A 16,569-nucleotide genomic window follows, 5' to 3' on the forward strand; every position below is an offset into this window, starting at 1 on the left:
TTTCATATGTACCTATTACAGGCATATTCCCATGCTGAGGAAGTATTTTGAGTTCCAGTTATTTCTCTGAAAAGGTTCCTCAAAGACAAAAGAACAGAGCTCTGATTATCTTTTTGAACTTAATGCGTCCTGGGATTTAAAAAAAATTTCTTGATTAAAATAGTTTGAATATAAAGGGCCATACAATTTAATTAAAAGTGCCCGTTGTTGGGTGCCAATTGCCCTACAGTCTTATCTCCCCTTTCTTGCTCATATATTTTTGTTATGAATTCTTTTACTCTTTCCTGATTAACCAACAAAAATGCATGACTAAATTGTTTAAGCTTAATTCTTGGTTTATTTGTACTTTCTATTCTATTTTGTTGGCAAGATATTTTAATGTCTTTCCTCCCGTTAGCAGAATTTATGGCAGAAAATTGCTTTAGCTTTAAAAAAGAGACCTGGCAGAGCAGGAATTTTAAGCTGATCACTTCGTTTCTGAAATTTTAGCAGAAATAAACAAGATGATTAGTTTGAAATGTAATTCATAGTCAATGAGTTTAAAAAAATACTTGAGTTGCTGATTACAGCTAGCTCAAATAGACCCCCTAAAATATAATTCACTTTTGGAATGATTCCAAATGGATTCTTTCTGCTTAAATTTGTAGAATTTCCCAATGCTGTGTCAGTATTTCAAATAGTATTGAAAAAGTTTATTAGTAGCATTGATCTGACTTTAAATGCACCAACTGTTGGTGGTATCTTGAATTTTATGAGTGCAATATACATGAACTGAAAGGAGACACCAGTTTGGATAAATGCAGAGCCCTGATTTTTCCCCATGCCCTTGCAGCTCTATTGCCCTTTTTCTCCTAATGCTTTTCTTTTTTTCCTTTTGAAAATTCTTATTATGGATAATTTGAAATGTACACACAAAAAAGAGAGAGCAGCATAGTAAAGCTTCAACTACCCATCTTCAAGCATCATGAACTTATGGCCAATCTTGTTTCATTCATCTCCTACCTATTTTCTCCTTTCCCCTACTGAATTCTTTTGAAGCAAATTCCAGACACTCAGGTATTTCATGTGTAAATATTGTAGCATGATCTCTAAATTATGATTCCTTTAAAAAAATAACTTTAGTATCCTTACCACATCTAAAAAAATCGAGACTGTTTCCTTCATCAAATATCCAATTCAAATTCCCTGTTTTGTTTTATGTAGTTGTTACCATATAAATCAGGATCTAAAAAAGGTCCATATATTATAATTGCTCAATATGTCACTTACATTCCTTTTGAATATGGTTTTCTTCTTCCTCTTTTTTTCCCTTGCAATACGTTTGTTAGAGAAACTGGTCTTTTATTCCTCTAGATTGTCCCACAGTGTGGATTTTGCGGATTATATTCCCATGTTTTTACTTAGCATCTTGCTCAGTGTCTTGTATTTGTTGAATAATCTGGTCACTGCATGACCTGTCCCTGCCTGACTCTTCAATTTCATGTTACACAGGGCTTTCTGTACTCTACCCATCCCAGAATTTGCTCACATTTACTTAGAATGGTCTTTGACTGCTCAGCTCAAATGTTTCTTAGGAAAGCCTTATCTGACCAAGGCAGAACATATCATGCTTTTATATCACTTTTTTTCCTTCATAGCAATTACTTTTATAACATATTTGTTAGTATGTGTATTATTTAATATATATTTTTTAAAAACTGTCTTTTTTCAGCGCACCATTGAATAGTCAGCACCTAACATAGCAACTAGTCCATGAAAATGTGCCAAAAAATGATGAATTTGATGAATGACTTAGATGAATCAATATAATGAATTCTATCCTTCCTTACCTTATTAAATATTACTTAATACAAATGAGATGATCACAAGTTGTGCTCCAGTTATTCTTTATCTTGGTCCTGCCTCCTGGCCTTACACCTGTGGCTACTTTTCATGCCCACTATCCTGTGATACTACACGCAAGTGGTCAGTATTCCTCTAGGGGAGACCATAAAGGACATGTGAAATTTAGTCACCTTTCTTTTGGTGGTCATGATGGTTTGGAGAGCCTGCATTGCTTAGGAGTCTTCAGGGAAATTTTCTCAAAATGCAAATGAACTCTTTATTTAAAGGGAGATATTTATATTTATGTATTAGTCTGCTTGGAGTGCCATGACAGGATAGCACAGACTGGGTGGTTTAAACAACAGAAATTCTAGCCTCTAAGGCTAGAAGTCCAAGATCAAGGTGCTGGGAAGGTTGGCATCTGGGGAGACCTGTCTTCCTGGCTTGCCAACAGCTGCTTCTTACTGTGTCCGCACATGGCCTTTCTTTGTGCACTTGAAGAGAGAGAGAGCGCTCTGGTATCTCTTCCTCTTCCTATAAGGACACCAGTCCTGTTGAATTAGGTGCCCACCTTTTTTTTTTTTTTAAAGATTTATTTATTTGAGAGAGCGAGAATGAGAGAGAGAGAGTACATGAGAGGGGGGAGGGTCAGAGAGAGAAGCAGTCTCCTTGCCAAGCAGGCAGCCCGATGCGGGACTCGATCCCGGGACTCCAGGATCATGACCTGAGCTGAAGGCAGTCGCTTAACCAACTGAGCCACCCAGGCACCCAGGTGCCCACCCTTTTGACCTCATTTAACCTTAATTACCTCCTGAAAGGTGCTATCTCTAAATACAGTACGGTCACATTGGGGGTGAGGGCTTCAATATATAAGGGGACACAATTCAGTCCATAACAGCTCAGTAACACATTTCCCAGGGGTCTGGGTCGAAATTGAATCTACTCTCTTAACTATAAAACTTCTTGTTTCTTTTTTAATGCTTACTAATCAGTGACCCATATTTTAAAAGGCTTTATCACAGGTTAAAAAATCATGGCCACTTTAACTGTAGTATTATTTTATCTGTGTCTACCAATTCTAGGAGAATTGGATCAAAAGTCTAAAATTAGCATATATTAATTTTTCCATGATTTTCTAATTTTTTAATTAAACATTTAATTTAATATAATGGTTAAATAACATAATCCTAAGTACTAAAAATAAAGTTTAAAACATACAAATAGAGTAAAAGTCGGGATAAAATTAGAAATAAGATTTGAATACAAAATGCAATGTGTACTTCTGAATATTTTTGTAAAGTACTTAAAACATACTTACTTAGAAGAAACCTTGACAGGGGTGCCTGGGTGGCTCAGTTGGTTAGGCGACTGCCTTCAGCTCAGGTCGTGATCCTGGAGTCTCAGGACTGAGTCCCGCATCGGGCTCCCTGCTCAGCAGGGAGTCTGCTTCTCCCTCTGACCTCTCCCCTCTCATTCTCTCTCTTGCTCTCAAATAAATAAATAAAATCTTAAAAAAAAAAAAAACAAACCAAAACCCTGGTTAAAAAAAAAAAAAAGAAACCTTGACATAAGTATCTCTTAAATCAATTTATAAATGGGCTTTAGAAAAACCACCCTCTAACAAACTCTGACATATCAATTAGTTGTATGACCCAAAGCTCAAATTTTGTAGACTCTAACCACGTCATCTAAAATGTATTCTGGGGTGCCTGGGTGGCACAGTCGGTTAAGCAGCCGACTCTTGGTTTTGGTTCAGGTCATGATCTCTGGATGGTAAGATTGAGCCCCATGTTGAGCTCTGCGCTCAGTGCTAAGTCAGCTTGAGATTATCTCTTCCTCTCCCTCTGCGCCTTCTGCTTTTGCTCTCCCTCGCTCTCAAATAAATGAATAAATCTTTAAAAAGAGAAAATAAAGTGCATTCATGCCCTCTCTCATCAATGCTCCATCTTCCTTTCATTGTTTTATTTCTTCCACAACACTTATTTTCTAAAATACCATATAATTTGCTCATTTTGTTTGCCTGCCTACTTCAACTAGAATGTAAGATCCGTGAGGCCAGGGTTTGTGTCTGTTTTGTTCACTGCAGAGTCTTTGTCTTCCAGGGCAATGCTTTTTACATGATGGGCATTTAATATACATTGGTTAGATAAGTAAAGAAAGAAATTAGTAATAAGTCAATATTCTATCCAATTGGATTTTAATAGCCAGACATTTTTAAAATGTAAACTAAGTATAACTTATAAAGCAATGCATCAGAATCACCTGGAAGCCTTGATATAGGGCTTTTTGAACTCCATCTCCAAATTTTGGATTCTGTAGATCTAGGGTGAGGCCTGAGAATCTGCATTTCTAATGTGTTCCCAGATAGTGCTGTTATTGGTGGTAGAGGAAATATACTTAGAAGAAACACTGACTTACAGAAATCAAAACTCAATAGCATCATGAAATTTGGGGAATGGTTATGAATTATTAGCATCTGGCCTTAACTCATGGTATAGTCCATCTGCTATATTGTAATTAACCTGCAGAAGCAAGTGTAGTGGAGCACTGGATTGGTATGTCAGGAAGTGGTTTCCTTGACTCTCCCAACAAATTAAAGAGAGTGCTCACTCCCTATGGGCTGTCATCTCGTTCGGGTGTTTTAAATATGGACCCGCATGATGGTAGCAGACTCACAGAAGGCATGTTCTGGCTCTCCCCAGAGTGTCTTTGTTAGCATGATGGATGAATGGAAATTTCCCCTTTGGAAGGCTGTTAAGGTTTTTCTTTTGGTAGGATATTTTTAAAAGAATCTGTAATGCAGCATGAAAAAAAGAATAACATTCGAGTTATCGGGATAGTAGGATTTAGCCCTTCTCTGGTAGCTTTCATCTTAAAAATTTTTTGCAAATATTTACTAATGCCTCAGGCAATCCTTGGAGGCAATGTGTACTTCCTACATTTTGTTCTTTTAGAGGTTGGAGCCAGAGGTTTGGCGTCTATCTCATATTTTTGTGGCCACTCTCATTTTTGGTCTGTTTATGCCCTGATAGAAATCAGCTTTTCAAAATAAGATTTTCCTGCTACACAGCAACCTCTTGAGGCCAGTTGTTTTCTGCCCCAATTGTTATTTCCGACAATCCTATTTTTCATGTGCAATGATTAGTTACTAAGGCAATGATCTTAGGGACTCTGACTCTGTTTATCATCCAGTAGGGAGTGAACTTATAAGAAAACAGAGGTCTTGGTTGTATGGACACTCTTTTGTGTTCAGAAACAAAACAAAACACAATGAAAGAGATGTATGTAGAATTGTCAGCAAAATAAGCACAACTTTGTTAGCTTGGAAATTTTTCATTAACGTGCTCACTGTACTCAGTAAATATTGGGTTAAATTTATAACTCTTCCTATGTTCTTAAATTTTGAGAGGATGGGAAGTCTATTACCAGAAAGTGTATCTTTTATTGGATGAGAAAGCACATACACAAAGTCCAGAGGATTAGGCAAAACATTTCTTTCATTCTAGGTACACCAAATCCACTTTGACTACTAGAGGGAAAGCAGCTGCTCTTTCTAGTCTTTTTTCTTCCTTCATACATTTACTATTTGTTGAGTGCCTAGTACAGGCTAAATACTTGTCTAGTTTCTGGGATTAGAGCAGTGGACAAAACAAAGGTTCTGGCCTCATGGACTTAGATTATAGTAGAGGGGAATAATTAATAAATAAAATTGTATGTCTGTATTAGAATTAAGTGTAGATAAATACTGTGTAGACATTAAGACAGAGCTTTCAAGTAAGATGACACATGGTACAAGTCCAGAAGGAACTGTGAGAATGAGCCACTTAGATCATTGAGGGAAGAACATTCTAGGCAGAGGAAAATTAAGTGCCAGGATCCTGAGGAAGGAGCATTGCTAACATATTCAGGAGCAATAGGAAAGCAATGGGCTGTAGTCGAGTGAGTCAGGGGTACAGTGGTACCAGCAGAAACCAGAGAGATACAGGAGTATACAGAGAATTACAGATCAAGTCTCCTCATTTTTTAAATAAATATATTCTATATTTTTCAAGCCCCCCCTCTAGCCACATACCAGGTGTTGCAGCCCACCTGGAGACCTCAAGGGCTGGGGTACACCACCCACTGTAGGGAGGGCCCTGTGTACCAGGTGTTATATTTCTATAATAAATACATTCTATTTTTTCTAAATATATTCTATTTGAGAGAGAGAGAGCATGAGAGCATACAAGCTGGGGGAGAGACAGAGGCAGAGGGAGAGGGAGAAGCAGACTCCCCACTGAGCAGAGCCCAAAGTGGGACTCCATCCCAGGACCCTGGGATCATGACCTGAGCCAAAGGCAGATGCTTAACTGAGTGAACCACCCAGGTGCCCCAAGTCTCCTCATTTTAAAAAAAAAATCCCATAAACTAGTTGGAGGGTTAGCATAGTGGGAGACCCAAAGAATAGATATTTACATTTTTTAAAGATTTATTTATTTATTTATTTTAGAGAGAGAAAGAGAGAGAGAGAGTGTGTGTGTCTGTGTGTGTCTGTGTGTGTGTGTGTGTGTGTGTGTGTGTGTGTGTGTGTGTGTGTGTGAGTGGGGGGGTAGTGGAGAGGGGGAGCAGAGGGAGAGGGAGAGGGAAACTGTAACCAGACTCTACACTAAGCACAGAGACTGACATGTGGTTTGATCTCACAACCCTGAGATCACAACCTAGCTGAAACCAACAGTTGGATGATTAACCGACTTCACCACCTAGGCTCCTCTAGATATTTAAATTTTACAAGATATTGTGCAGAATTGGGTAAAAGCACTAAGATATATTAGCTTTTCTCTAGAAAAATTATAGATTGGATATATGGATTGTTGAAATTTATGTTTTTTCATGTCATTAGAAATTCAGGACCTCAAGCTTAGCTTCTTATTTATCACAAAAGAACTCAGGTTACATCTCTAAGGATTGTGCCCCTGAAAGGGAATCACGATGAGAATTTGTGTATAGAACTTGGTTCATTCTGTGCCTTTCCATCATATCCTCCTACTCCTCCTATTCTACCTGCACTAAGACTGAATTTGAACGTATATTACATCATGCAAACCGTCATTTAAGAATTTAGCATTGAATTCAGTCCTTTGTTAGCATAGAATTTTTAAATGAATTAATTTGTTGTTGACCATTGTGATTAGAATAATCACCGCATTGGAATGTATGTACAGTAGAGATAAAAGGAATTAAAACTGTGAAGTCTGATTATTCCATTTTCTCCTATGAATAGTTAATGTTATACCCCGGAGGACCATAGTCTGAAAATGTACTTGGATTTCCTTTATGACTTTTGCAGATTTAAGCTGGACTAAGCATGTTGATTTGTAATAAATAGTGACATAAATCAGGAAAATAACCAGTCTAAGTTGATTGTCATTGGATCTATTTTTTATAGTTCTTTATTTCTTATATATCTTCTAATGTGGTTTCCCTGTATAACAACAAGAAACATCATTGAATTTTATTTATGAGTAATTTATTTGGTATTGGTTTTTTATAACATTCTCACTAGGTGTTTTGAGGTTTGGGGTTATTTTTATTACGTATTTTACAATCATATGGCCTACTTATAAGGGGAGAATGTTGAGTGGGGTTGGGGGTACAGGAGATCTGACTTGCCTAATAATGACCAAAACAATGATATATCTTTTCATCACGGTATGAGGCATTGGAACCCCCATCGGAAGGGTGATTTGAAGGTTGTTGTTTTTTTTCCCAGCTGAGGTGACCAGTTGTCCTTATTCATCCATCCATCTATTCAAACCCTCCTTGATCTCACACTTCCTTTCAACTACCGCCTCATTTCTAAGTTCCCTTTTCATTGAAAAAAATTCATAATCATTATATACACACATTGCCTTTATACCTCTCTTCTCTCTTGAATGCTTTCCAGGTAGGCTTCTGTTTTTACCGTACCATGAAAGTGACTCTTACTGAGGTGATCAAGAATCACATTTTCAAATGCAGTGGTCAGTTCTCAGCCTCACCTTGACCTTTCAGCTCATTCAACTGTGTTCATTTTTTCTTCCTCCTTGAAACACTCTCTTCATTTGTCCTCACTCATTTAGAGTTTCCTTTTGCCTCACTGGACACCCTTTCTCAGTCACTTCCTCATTTCTCTTACTTCTAAATGTTGTAATACTCCAAGGCTGATCCATGGACTTCTTCTAGCCTATGAATTATCTTTATCTTTATTTCTACAGTGATCTCATCCTAGTCTCTTGGCTTTCAATACCATCTGGATAGTGTCAACCTCAATATTTAGGTCGTCTGCTTAGACTTCTCCAAACTTCCAAGTCATGTAAAATTGTCTAAATTATGTCTCCCACTGGTTATAAAAATATGCATCTCAAGTTTAATATGTCCAGAACAGAACTTCTGATTTCTACCACCCCAACTTTCACTTCCTGAAATCTTTCCTATCTATTAATCATCAAGCCTACTGTTCCAGTTTTTCAGACCAAAAATCTTGGATTGCCATAGACTCCTCTTTAATACATAATATATTTAATCCATCATAAAGCCTGTTGGCTCTTTCCTTAAAATGCATTCAATCTTTTTTTTTTTTTTAGGATTTTATTTATTTATTGACAGAGAGAAAACACAAGCAGGGGTAGCAGCAGAGGGAGAAGGAGAAACAGACTCCCTGCTGAGCAGGGAACCTGATGTGGGGCTGGATCCCAGGACCCTGGGATCATTACCTGAGCCAAAGGCAGAGGCTTAACTGACTGAGCCACCCAGGAGCCCCTGCATTCAATCTTGTAACCTCTACCACTACCATTCTAGTTCTAGGCACTATCATTACCTGAAACAGTTTTCTAAAGTCGTTGTCCCTTTTACATTTTGATAGCAACATGAGAGTTCTCGTTTGCTAATCAATATTTGCTCTTATCAGTGATTTTCATTTTAGCCAATTTAGTAAGCATGAAGTAGTATCTCATGGTGATTTTAATTTTGATTTTCACTATAATTAATGATGTTGAGCAGGTTGACTCATCATATTTAATTGCAACTCATCCTGGCCCATGATACCCTCCAGGTACTCTTTATCTGTTCAATCGCTAATTTTTTTCATAGCACTTATTACCTTCTAACATGATGTATAATTTATTTCTATTTATTGCTTATTATCTGTTTCCCTGATGATCTCCCTTCCCAAGTAGAATGTTAGCATGGAATCTTCCCCCGTTTTGCTTGTTGATATAGACCAGAGAGCTTAGAATAAAACCTGTATTTATTTAGTGTCAGATGCATATTGCTTGGACAAATGAATGATCAATAGCCCTGTATTACTAGGAGTACTAATGCGGAGAATGGGGAACTTTCCAAGAAGACTCACACAAAAGAAGTGTAGTGGAAGGTTCCTGTCCATTATTTCCCTTCATCATTCATGTGCCACTTGTTCTTTCTGTGTCTCTCGTAGGCAGGGGCCTGGTGTCTGAGTAGCATGACTAGTCACAGTTAGCAGCTACGTATATAGCTATATATACTGCACTGTGTGGGGATCCTCCCAGAGAACTTGATGGAAATGAAAAACTCCTACAAAACTAGCAAAGTATTTGAGTGAAGCAGAATAGCTTTTATGGTAGTAAGAGGCATATATATATATATATATATATATATATATATATATATGCAGGGCAATGCCTTTGCAAGAAAAACACAGTGGTAAAGTATAAGACAAAATACCAAATATTATGCTGAGTGGGGCAAAGAGAAAGAATAAGACCTACTAGCTGCCTTGAGGAGCTTGGCTTGCCCTACTTCCATTTCATTCATTCCACCATGGATTGATCTAAACATGTCACTCCCCTATCAAGAATTCATCATGGTCTCTTTGTTCTCCATTAAATCCATATTCCTTAGTGGAGCATTCAGGGTCCTTCCCATCCTGGCTCCAGCCATCTTTCCCATTTCAGTTCTTGTTGTTTCCCCTTATTTTTTTTCCCCCTTATTTATCCAACCTCCCAGCAACACAAGGAACACAGTTCCAGATTATGGGCTCTTTCTGACACAGAATACTAATTTCACATCTACTTGTCTTTTGCTCCATTGGCATAAAACTGCCCCCCCCAACTATACATTTACACACACACACACACACACACCTTTCTATATTTAATAAAATCCTGCTTGTTGTGCAAGACCTGATTCAAAGGGCACTTCTTGGTGCAACATTCTTCCATGATATAAGCAGAATGAATCTCTTCACTTCCTATAGATTATGATACTTAATACAGTCTTATTTTGATTTTGGTTTTGTTTATCCTTATCTCCATCAAATATGAAGTCTGAGGCCAGAGGTTGGGTCATAGTCACTTTTTTTTTTGCCCAATGGTTCCACCTCTCTTTGCCCATAGTAATTGTTTATTGAATGTTCATTGAAACAAAATAAAACAAATAATAAATAAAGACTCCTCTTCCTTGTATCTAGAATATACTAAATAGATTTTTTTAAAAACTTAACCACAATGATAATCAGATGCACTTTGACATATAGTTATTTGCATCGTAGGTACATTTACACAAATTCAACTATACTGGATCGATTTAAAAAATCAAAAGCAAAAAAATGAAAAAAGAGAAAGTAACGACTTTAATAGTATGGATAAAATTCTTAGTTTTGCTCCCAATGGGAGCAGTCCCAGGAGAGAGCAGATGAGAGATATGGATTTGTTCTTCTCTTAGTCAGTTCTGGTTCCAGTTCCTGTGAGCCCTTGTGGTGTGAGCATCTTGCTGTGGCAGACGGGATTCTAGTGTTGAAAGATAGGCATTTTTCATACAACATGGCCTCTGAGAAGAAGCCAACTGCTTTATTTGGTATAGCCCACTGACTTTTCGACCCAATTCCCACACAAGGTACTACTCCACAGTAATCTGTAAGCACCATGGTACTAAGTCCTGGTCATATTTCTAATAGAGTAACTACATATATGGTCTTTCTAACTTAAAAATGTAATGGAGAAAGTAGATGATTTCAAGTAGAGCCACAAAGATAGTTAACACTTGTAGAAGATGAATATCTAAGAAAGATTTAATCATTATACTTATTCTTGTAGCAAAGAAGGTAGATAGATGAATGGATAAAGAAGATGTGGTCCATATATACAATGGAATATTACTCAGCCATCAGAAAGGATGAACACCCAACTTTTACATCAACTTTTACATGGATGGGACTGGAGGAGATTATGCTACGTGAAATAAGTCAAGCAGAGAAAGTCAATTATCATGTGGTTTCACTTATTTGTGGAACATGAGGAATAGCATGGAGGACATTAGGAGAAGGAAGGGAAAATGAAGGGGGGGAATCGGAGGGAGAGATGAACCATGAGAGACAATGGACTCTGAGAGACAAACAGGGTTTTAGAGGGGAAAGGGGAGGGGGGATGTGTTAGCCCAGTGATGGGTATTAAGGAGGGCTCATACTGCATGGAGCACTGGGTGTTATACGAAAACAATGGTTCGTGGATCACCACATCAAAAACTAATGATGTATTGTATGGTGACTAACATAACATAATAAAATCTAAAAAAAAAAGAAGGTAGATAGATGTCCTAATAAAGTTCTCTAAATGAAAAATGATTTCTCACATGGAAAATGGTGACCAGCTGTTCTTCTCCACAGAGTACACAACAGCAGGGAATGTTTAAAATGTAGCATGAAGGATTTATTTCAGATACAGAAAGATTTTCTGTTTGCCAGACACTGAGATGAGTTCTTGAGAGAAGTTAACAGAAACTCCTAATGTGGAAACTTTTCTTTTTAACCTCATTCTGTCTGGAATAGTTTATGTCCACATTTTTCAAAGTACATTCTAACATTTTATGGACTGTTAAGGGAAGTTACTCAAAGTAAAGATTCTGTTATCAAATGCATTTCAGAAACACTAAGTTTAACAAAATTAAACAAAATTCTCTACTGAAGGGCTTCATGGCCTTTGCTCTATGCTTTGTGAATTTCTGGTGGAGGTAGGGACATGTATAGTAAAAAGCATTTCTAAACTTTATTTAATCATATATAACCCCTTTTTCAGAGGCTTTTTAAAGGGTTGGTATTTTGTGTTACTTTCTTAGAGATATGTTGACCCACATATTTGAAAGTTGTAGATAAATTAGGTGGACTTTCACGTAATATTGAAAAAAATTCTCACTTGCCACATTCCTACTTTTGAAAACAATGACAAAGTACTTCGAGGAGATGTCCCTTTTTAAAAACCACCTAAATATGGATTCCTTTGGAATAATTTCTTTCACAGTTTTACATGTTGTCTGGTGAGCCACAGTGGAGTGAAAACAATGAGTGTTCAGAACCAGACACAGATTCATGGAACCTTCCTCCTTACTCTGACTTCTGAACATGTTATTTGTGATACTAACAGCAGAGGCAGAGGCTATAAATGTGCATGTTGGTTTTTGCTGTAGCGAGGCTTGCAGCTCTGAAGGCTTCTAATGAATGAGCAGTGAGTACACTCACGAGATGGTATAATTTGGGGAGGAGAATTTCACCTAGAATAGCTAGCTTACTCAGTACTACATTGCATGACAGCTTACCCATGGAAAGCAAAACTATCACCCGATGTAACTCTTCACATACTTATAGTTACTGTAGTAAGTTCGCAAGGTCTTGAATGAATCTTTTGGGAACTACATAAACATTCTGTAAAAGTGTACTGGAGAGAGGGGGTGGAGCAAGATGGCGGAGGAGTAGGAGACCTAGATTTCGTCTGGTCTCAGGAATTCAGCTGAATAGGGATCAAACCATTCTGAACACCTACGAACTCAACAGGAGATCAAAGAGGAGAGTAGCAACAACTCTCTGAACAGAGAAGCGACCACTTACTGGAAGGTAGGACGTGTGGAGAAGTGAATCCGAGGCGATATTCGGGAGGATAGACGGCGGGGGAGGGGTCCTCCGTCGGCCGCTTCTGGCAAGTGCTAGAGCCGCGGAGCACAAAATCGGACCTTTTAGAAGTCGGCTCCGCTGAGGGACGTCGCTCCAGTGGCTAAGCGGGGGTGGAACCCTCGTGGGACAGTGGGGTCTCAGGACCCTTGGGGTCACAGAAAGACCGGGGGAGCCTGAGTGCGGCAGAGCTCCCAGGTATCGGAGTGGGGAAGCCGGCTGCAGAGACGGAGCCGAGGCGCGGGCTCTCAGCTCGGGGTTGCCATAAACTGTGATCCGCGGCCCAGTCTGGCCACTGCTCCTCCAGCAGGGACCCAACAGGCGGCAGATCCGGGGAGACTCCCCTTCCTTCCCGGGGAGGAGCGGCGCAGGAACGCACCGCAGGGATCTGCTGGGTTTGAAGACTCCACACGGGGTCGGGTGCCAGAGATAGCAACGCTCGGTCACAGGCCGGGTGAGCACGGAGTGCGGCCGGAGACCGGGGACAAGGGAGTGACTGTTTTTCTCTGGGGGCGCACTGAGGAGCGGGGCCCCGAGTTCTCAGCTCCTCTGGGTGGAGATTGGGAGGCCACCATTTTTGCCCTGGTCCTCCAAGGCTGTACGGAGAGCTTGCAGGGAACAAAAGCTCCTGAGATCAAACCTGAGCAGCTTGCTTAGCCCGGACCGACAAGGGCGGGGCAATTCAGCCTCCGGCAAAGACATTTGGAAACCACAGCAACAGGCCCCTCCCCCAGAAGATCAGCACGAACAGCCAGCAAGCCAAGACCAAGTTTACCGATCAAGGAGAACGGGAGAACTCCAGCGCTAGGGGAATACTGCACATAGAATTCATGGCTTTTTTTTTTACCATGATTCATTATTTCATCAAAGTTAATTTTTGTTAACTGTTTTTTTTCTTTTTCTTTTTCCCTTTTTCAACCAAAATCTTATCAATCTCTTTAAAAAAAAAAACATTTTTTATTTTTCATTTTTAGAGTCATATTTTATCCCTTCATAGTAGTTACCCTTATTTTTGGCATATATATATAAGTTGTTCTCTCTTTAAAATTTTGAGATAGTTTCTTCTAACAGATAAAAATATACCCTAAATCACTAGTGTATGGTTCTGTTCTAGTCTCCTGCCTGATCACATTCTCTCCCTTTTTTCTTTTTTTTTAAATCTTCTTTCTTTTTTCAAACAACTTCTTATCTTATCAAGTTCTTTTATAAAATCTTTTATAATTTTCATCTTTACAGTCATCTTCTATCCCTTCATTGTATCAACCCTTATTTTGTACATATATGTCTTTCTTCCTTTAAAATTTTAGGAGGCACTTTTTTCTAACAGACCAAAATACGCCCAAAATCTAGTGTGTGGCAGTGATCTATGCACTAGCCTGATCATATTTGATCACATTCTGCTTTTTTTGTATTGTTCTGTTTTTGTTTTTATCTCTTTTTTCTTTGTTTTTTCTTCTCTTTCTTTTTTCTTTCTTTCCCTTTCTTTTCCCCTGGTTTCAGGTCTTTTCTGATTTGTATACAGTATATTTGCTGGGGACGTTGTAAACCTGTTAGCATTTTGTTCTCTCATTCATCTATTCTCCTCTGGACAAAATGACAAGACGAAAAAAATCACCTCAGCAAAAAGAACAAGAGGTAGTACCATCAGCCAGGGACCTACTCAATACGGACATTAGTACGATGTCAGACCTAGAGTTCAGAATCATGACTTTAAAGATATTAGCTGGGCTTGAAAAAAGCGTGGAAGTTATTAGAGAAACCCTTTCTGGAGAAATAAAAGAACTAAAATCTAACCAAGTCGAAATCAAAAAGGCTATTGATGAGGTGCAATCAAAAATGGGGGCACTAACTGCTAGGATAAATGAGGCAGAAGAGAGAATCAGTGATATAGAAGACCAAATGATGGAAAGTAAAGAGGCTGAGAAAAAGAGGGAGAAACAACTACAGGATCACGAGGGCAGAATTCGAGAGATAAGTGATACAATAAGACGAAACAACATTAGAATAATTGGGATCCCAGAAGAAGAAGAAAGAGAGAGGGGGGCAGAAGGTCTATTGGAGCAAATAATAGCAGAGAACTTCCCTAATGTGAGGAAGGAAACAGGCATCAAAATCCAGGAGGCACAGAGAACCCCTCTCAAAATCAATAAAAATAGGTCAACACCCCGACATCTAATAGTAAAACTTACGAGTCTCAGAGACAAAGAGAAAATCCTGAAAGCAGCTTGGGAGAAGAGATATGTAACCTACAATGGTAAAAATATTAGATTGGCAACAGACCTATCCACAGAGACCTGGCAGGCCAGAAAGGACTGGCAAGATATCTTCAGAGCACTAAACGAGAAAAACATGCAGCCAAGAATACTATATCCAGCTAGGCTGTCATTGAAAATAGAAGGAGAGATAAAAAGTTTCCAGAACAAACAAAAACTAAAGGAATTTGCAAACATGAAACCAGCCCTCCAAGAAATATTGAAAGGGGTCCTCTAAGCAAAGAGAGAGCCTAAAAGCAGCAAAGATCAGAAAGGAACACAGACAACATACAGTAACAGTCACCTTACAGGCAATACAATGGCACTAAATTCATACCTTTCAATAGTTACCCTGAATGTAAATGGGCTCAATGCCCCAATCAAAAGACACAGGCTATCAGATTGGATTAAAAAACAAGACCCATCCATATGCTGTCTGCAAGAGACTCATTTTAGACCCAAAGACATCCCCAGATTGAAAGTGAGGGGGTGGAAAACCATTTACCATGCTAATGGACACCAAAAGAAAGCTGGGGTGGCAATCCTTATATCAGACAAACTAGATTTTAAAACAAAGACTGTAATAAGAGATGAGGAAGGACACTATATCCTACTTAAAGGGTCTATCCAACAAGAAGATCTAACAATTGTAAATATCTATGCCCCGAACATGGGAGCAGCCAATTATATAAGGCAATTAATAACAAAAGCAAAGAAACACATTGACAACAATACAATAATAGTGGGGGACTTTAACACCCCCCTGACTGAAATGGACAGATCATCTAAGCAAAAGATCAACAAGGAAATAAAGACTTTAAATGACACACTGGACCAAATGGACTTCACAGACATATTCAGAACATTCCATCCCAAAGCAACGGAATACACATTCTTCTCTAGTGCCCATGGAACATTCTCCAGAATTGATCACATCCTAGGTCACAAATCAGGTCTCAATCGGTACCAAAAGATTGGGATCATTCCCTGCATATTTTCAGACCACAATGCTTTGAAACTAGAACTCAACCACAAGAGGAAAGTCGGAAAGAACTCAAATACATGGAGGCTAAAGAGCATCCTACTAAAGAATGAATGGGTCAACCAGGAAATTAAAGAAGAATTAAAACAATTCATGGAAACCAATGAAAATGAAAACACAACTGTCCAAAATCTTTGGGATACAGCAAAGGCAGTCCTGAGAGGAAAGTATATAGCAATACAAGCCTTTCTCAAGAAACAAGAAAGGTCTCAAATACACAACCTAACCCTACACCTAAAGGAGCTGGAGAAAGAACAGCAAATAAAGCCTAAACCCAGCAGGAGAAGAGAAATCATAAAGATCAGAGCAGAAATCAATGAACTAGAAACCAAAAGAACAGTAGAACAGATCAACGAAACTAGGAGCTGGTTCTTTGAAAGAATTAACAAGATTGATAAACCCCTGGCCAGACTGATCAAAAAGAAAAGAGAAATGACCCAAATCAACAAAATCATGAATGAAAGAGGAGAGATCACAACCAACACCAAAGACATACAAACAATTATAAGAACATATTA

Source organism: Callorhinus ursinus, unplaced genomic scaffold (genome assembly GCF_003265705.2).
Source record: "Callorhinus ursinus isolate GAN/ISIS: 27379988/994484 unplaced genomic scaffold, GSC_fseal_2.0 scaffold27, whole genome shotgun sequence".
In the NCBI taxonomy this organism is placed as follows: domain Eukaryota; kingdom Metazoa; phylum Chordata; class Mammalia; order Carnivora; family Otariidae; genus Callorhinus; species Callorhinus ursinus.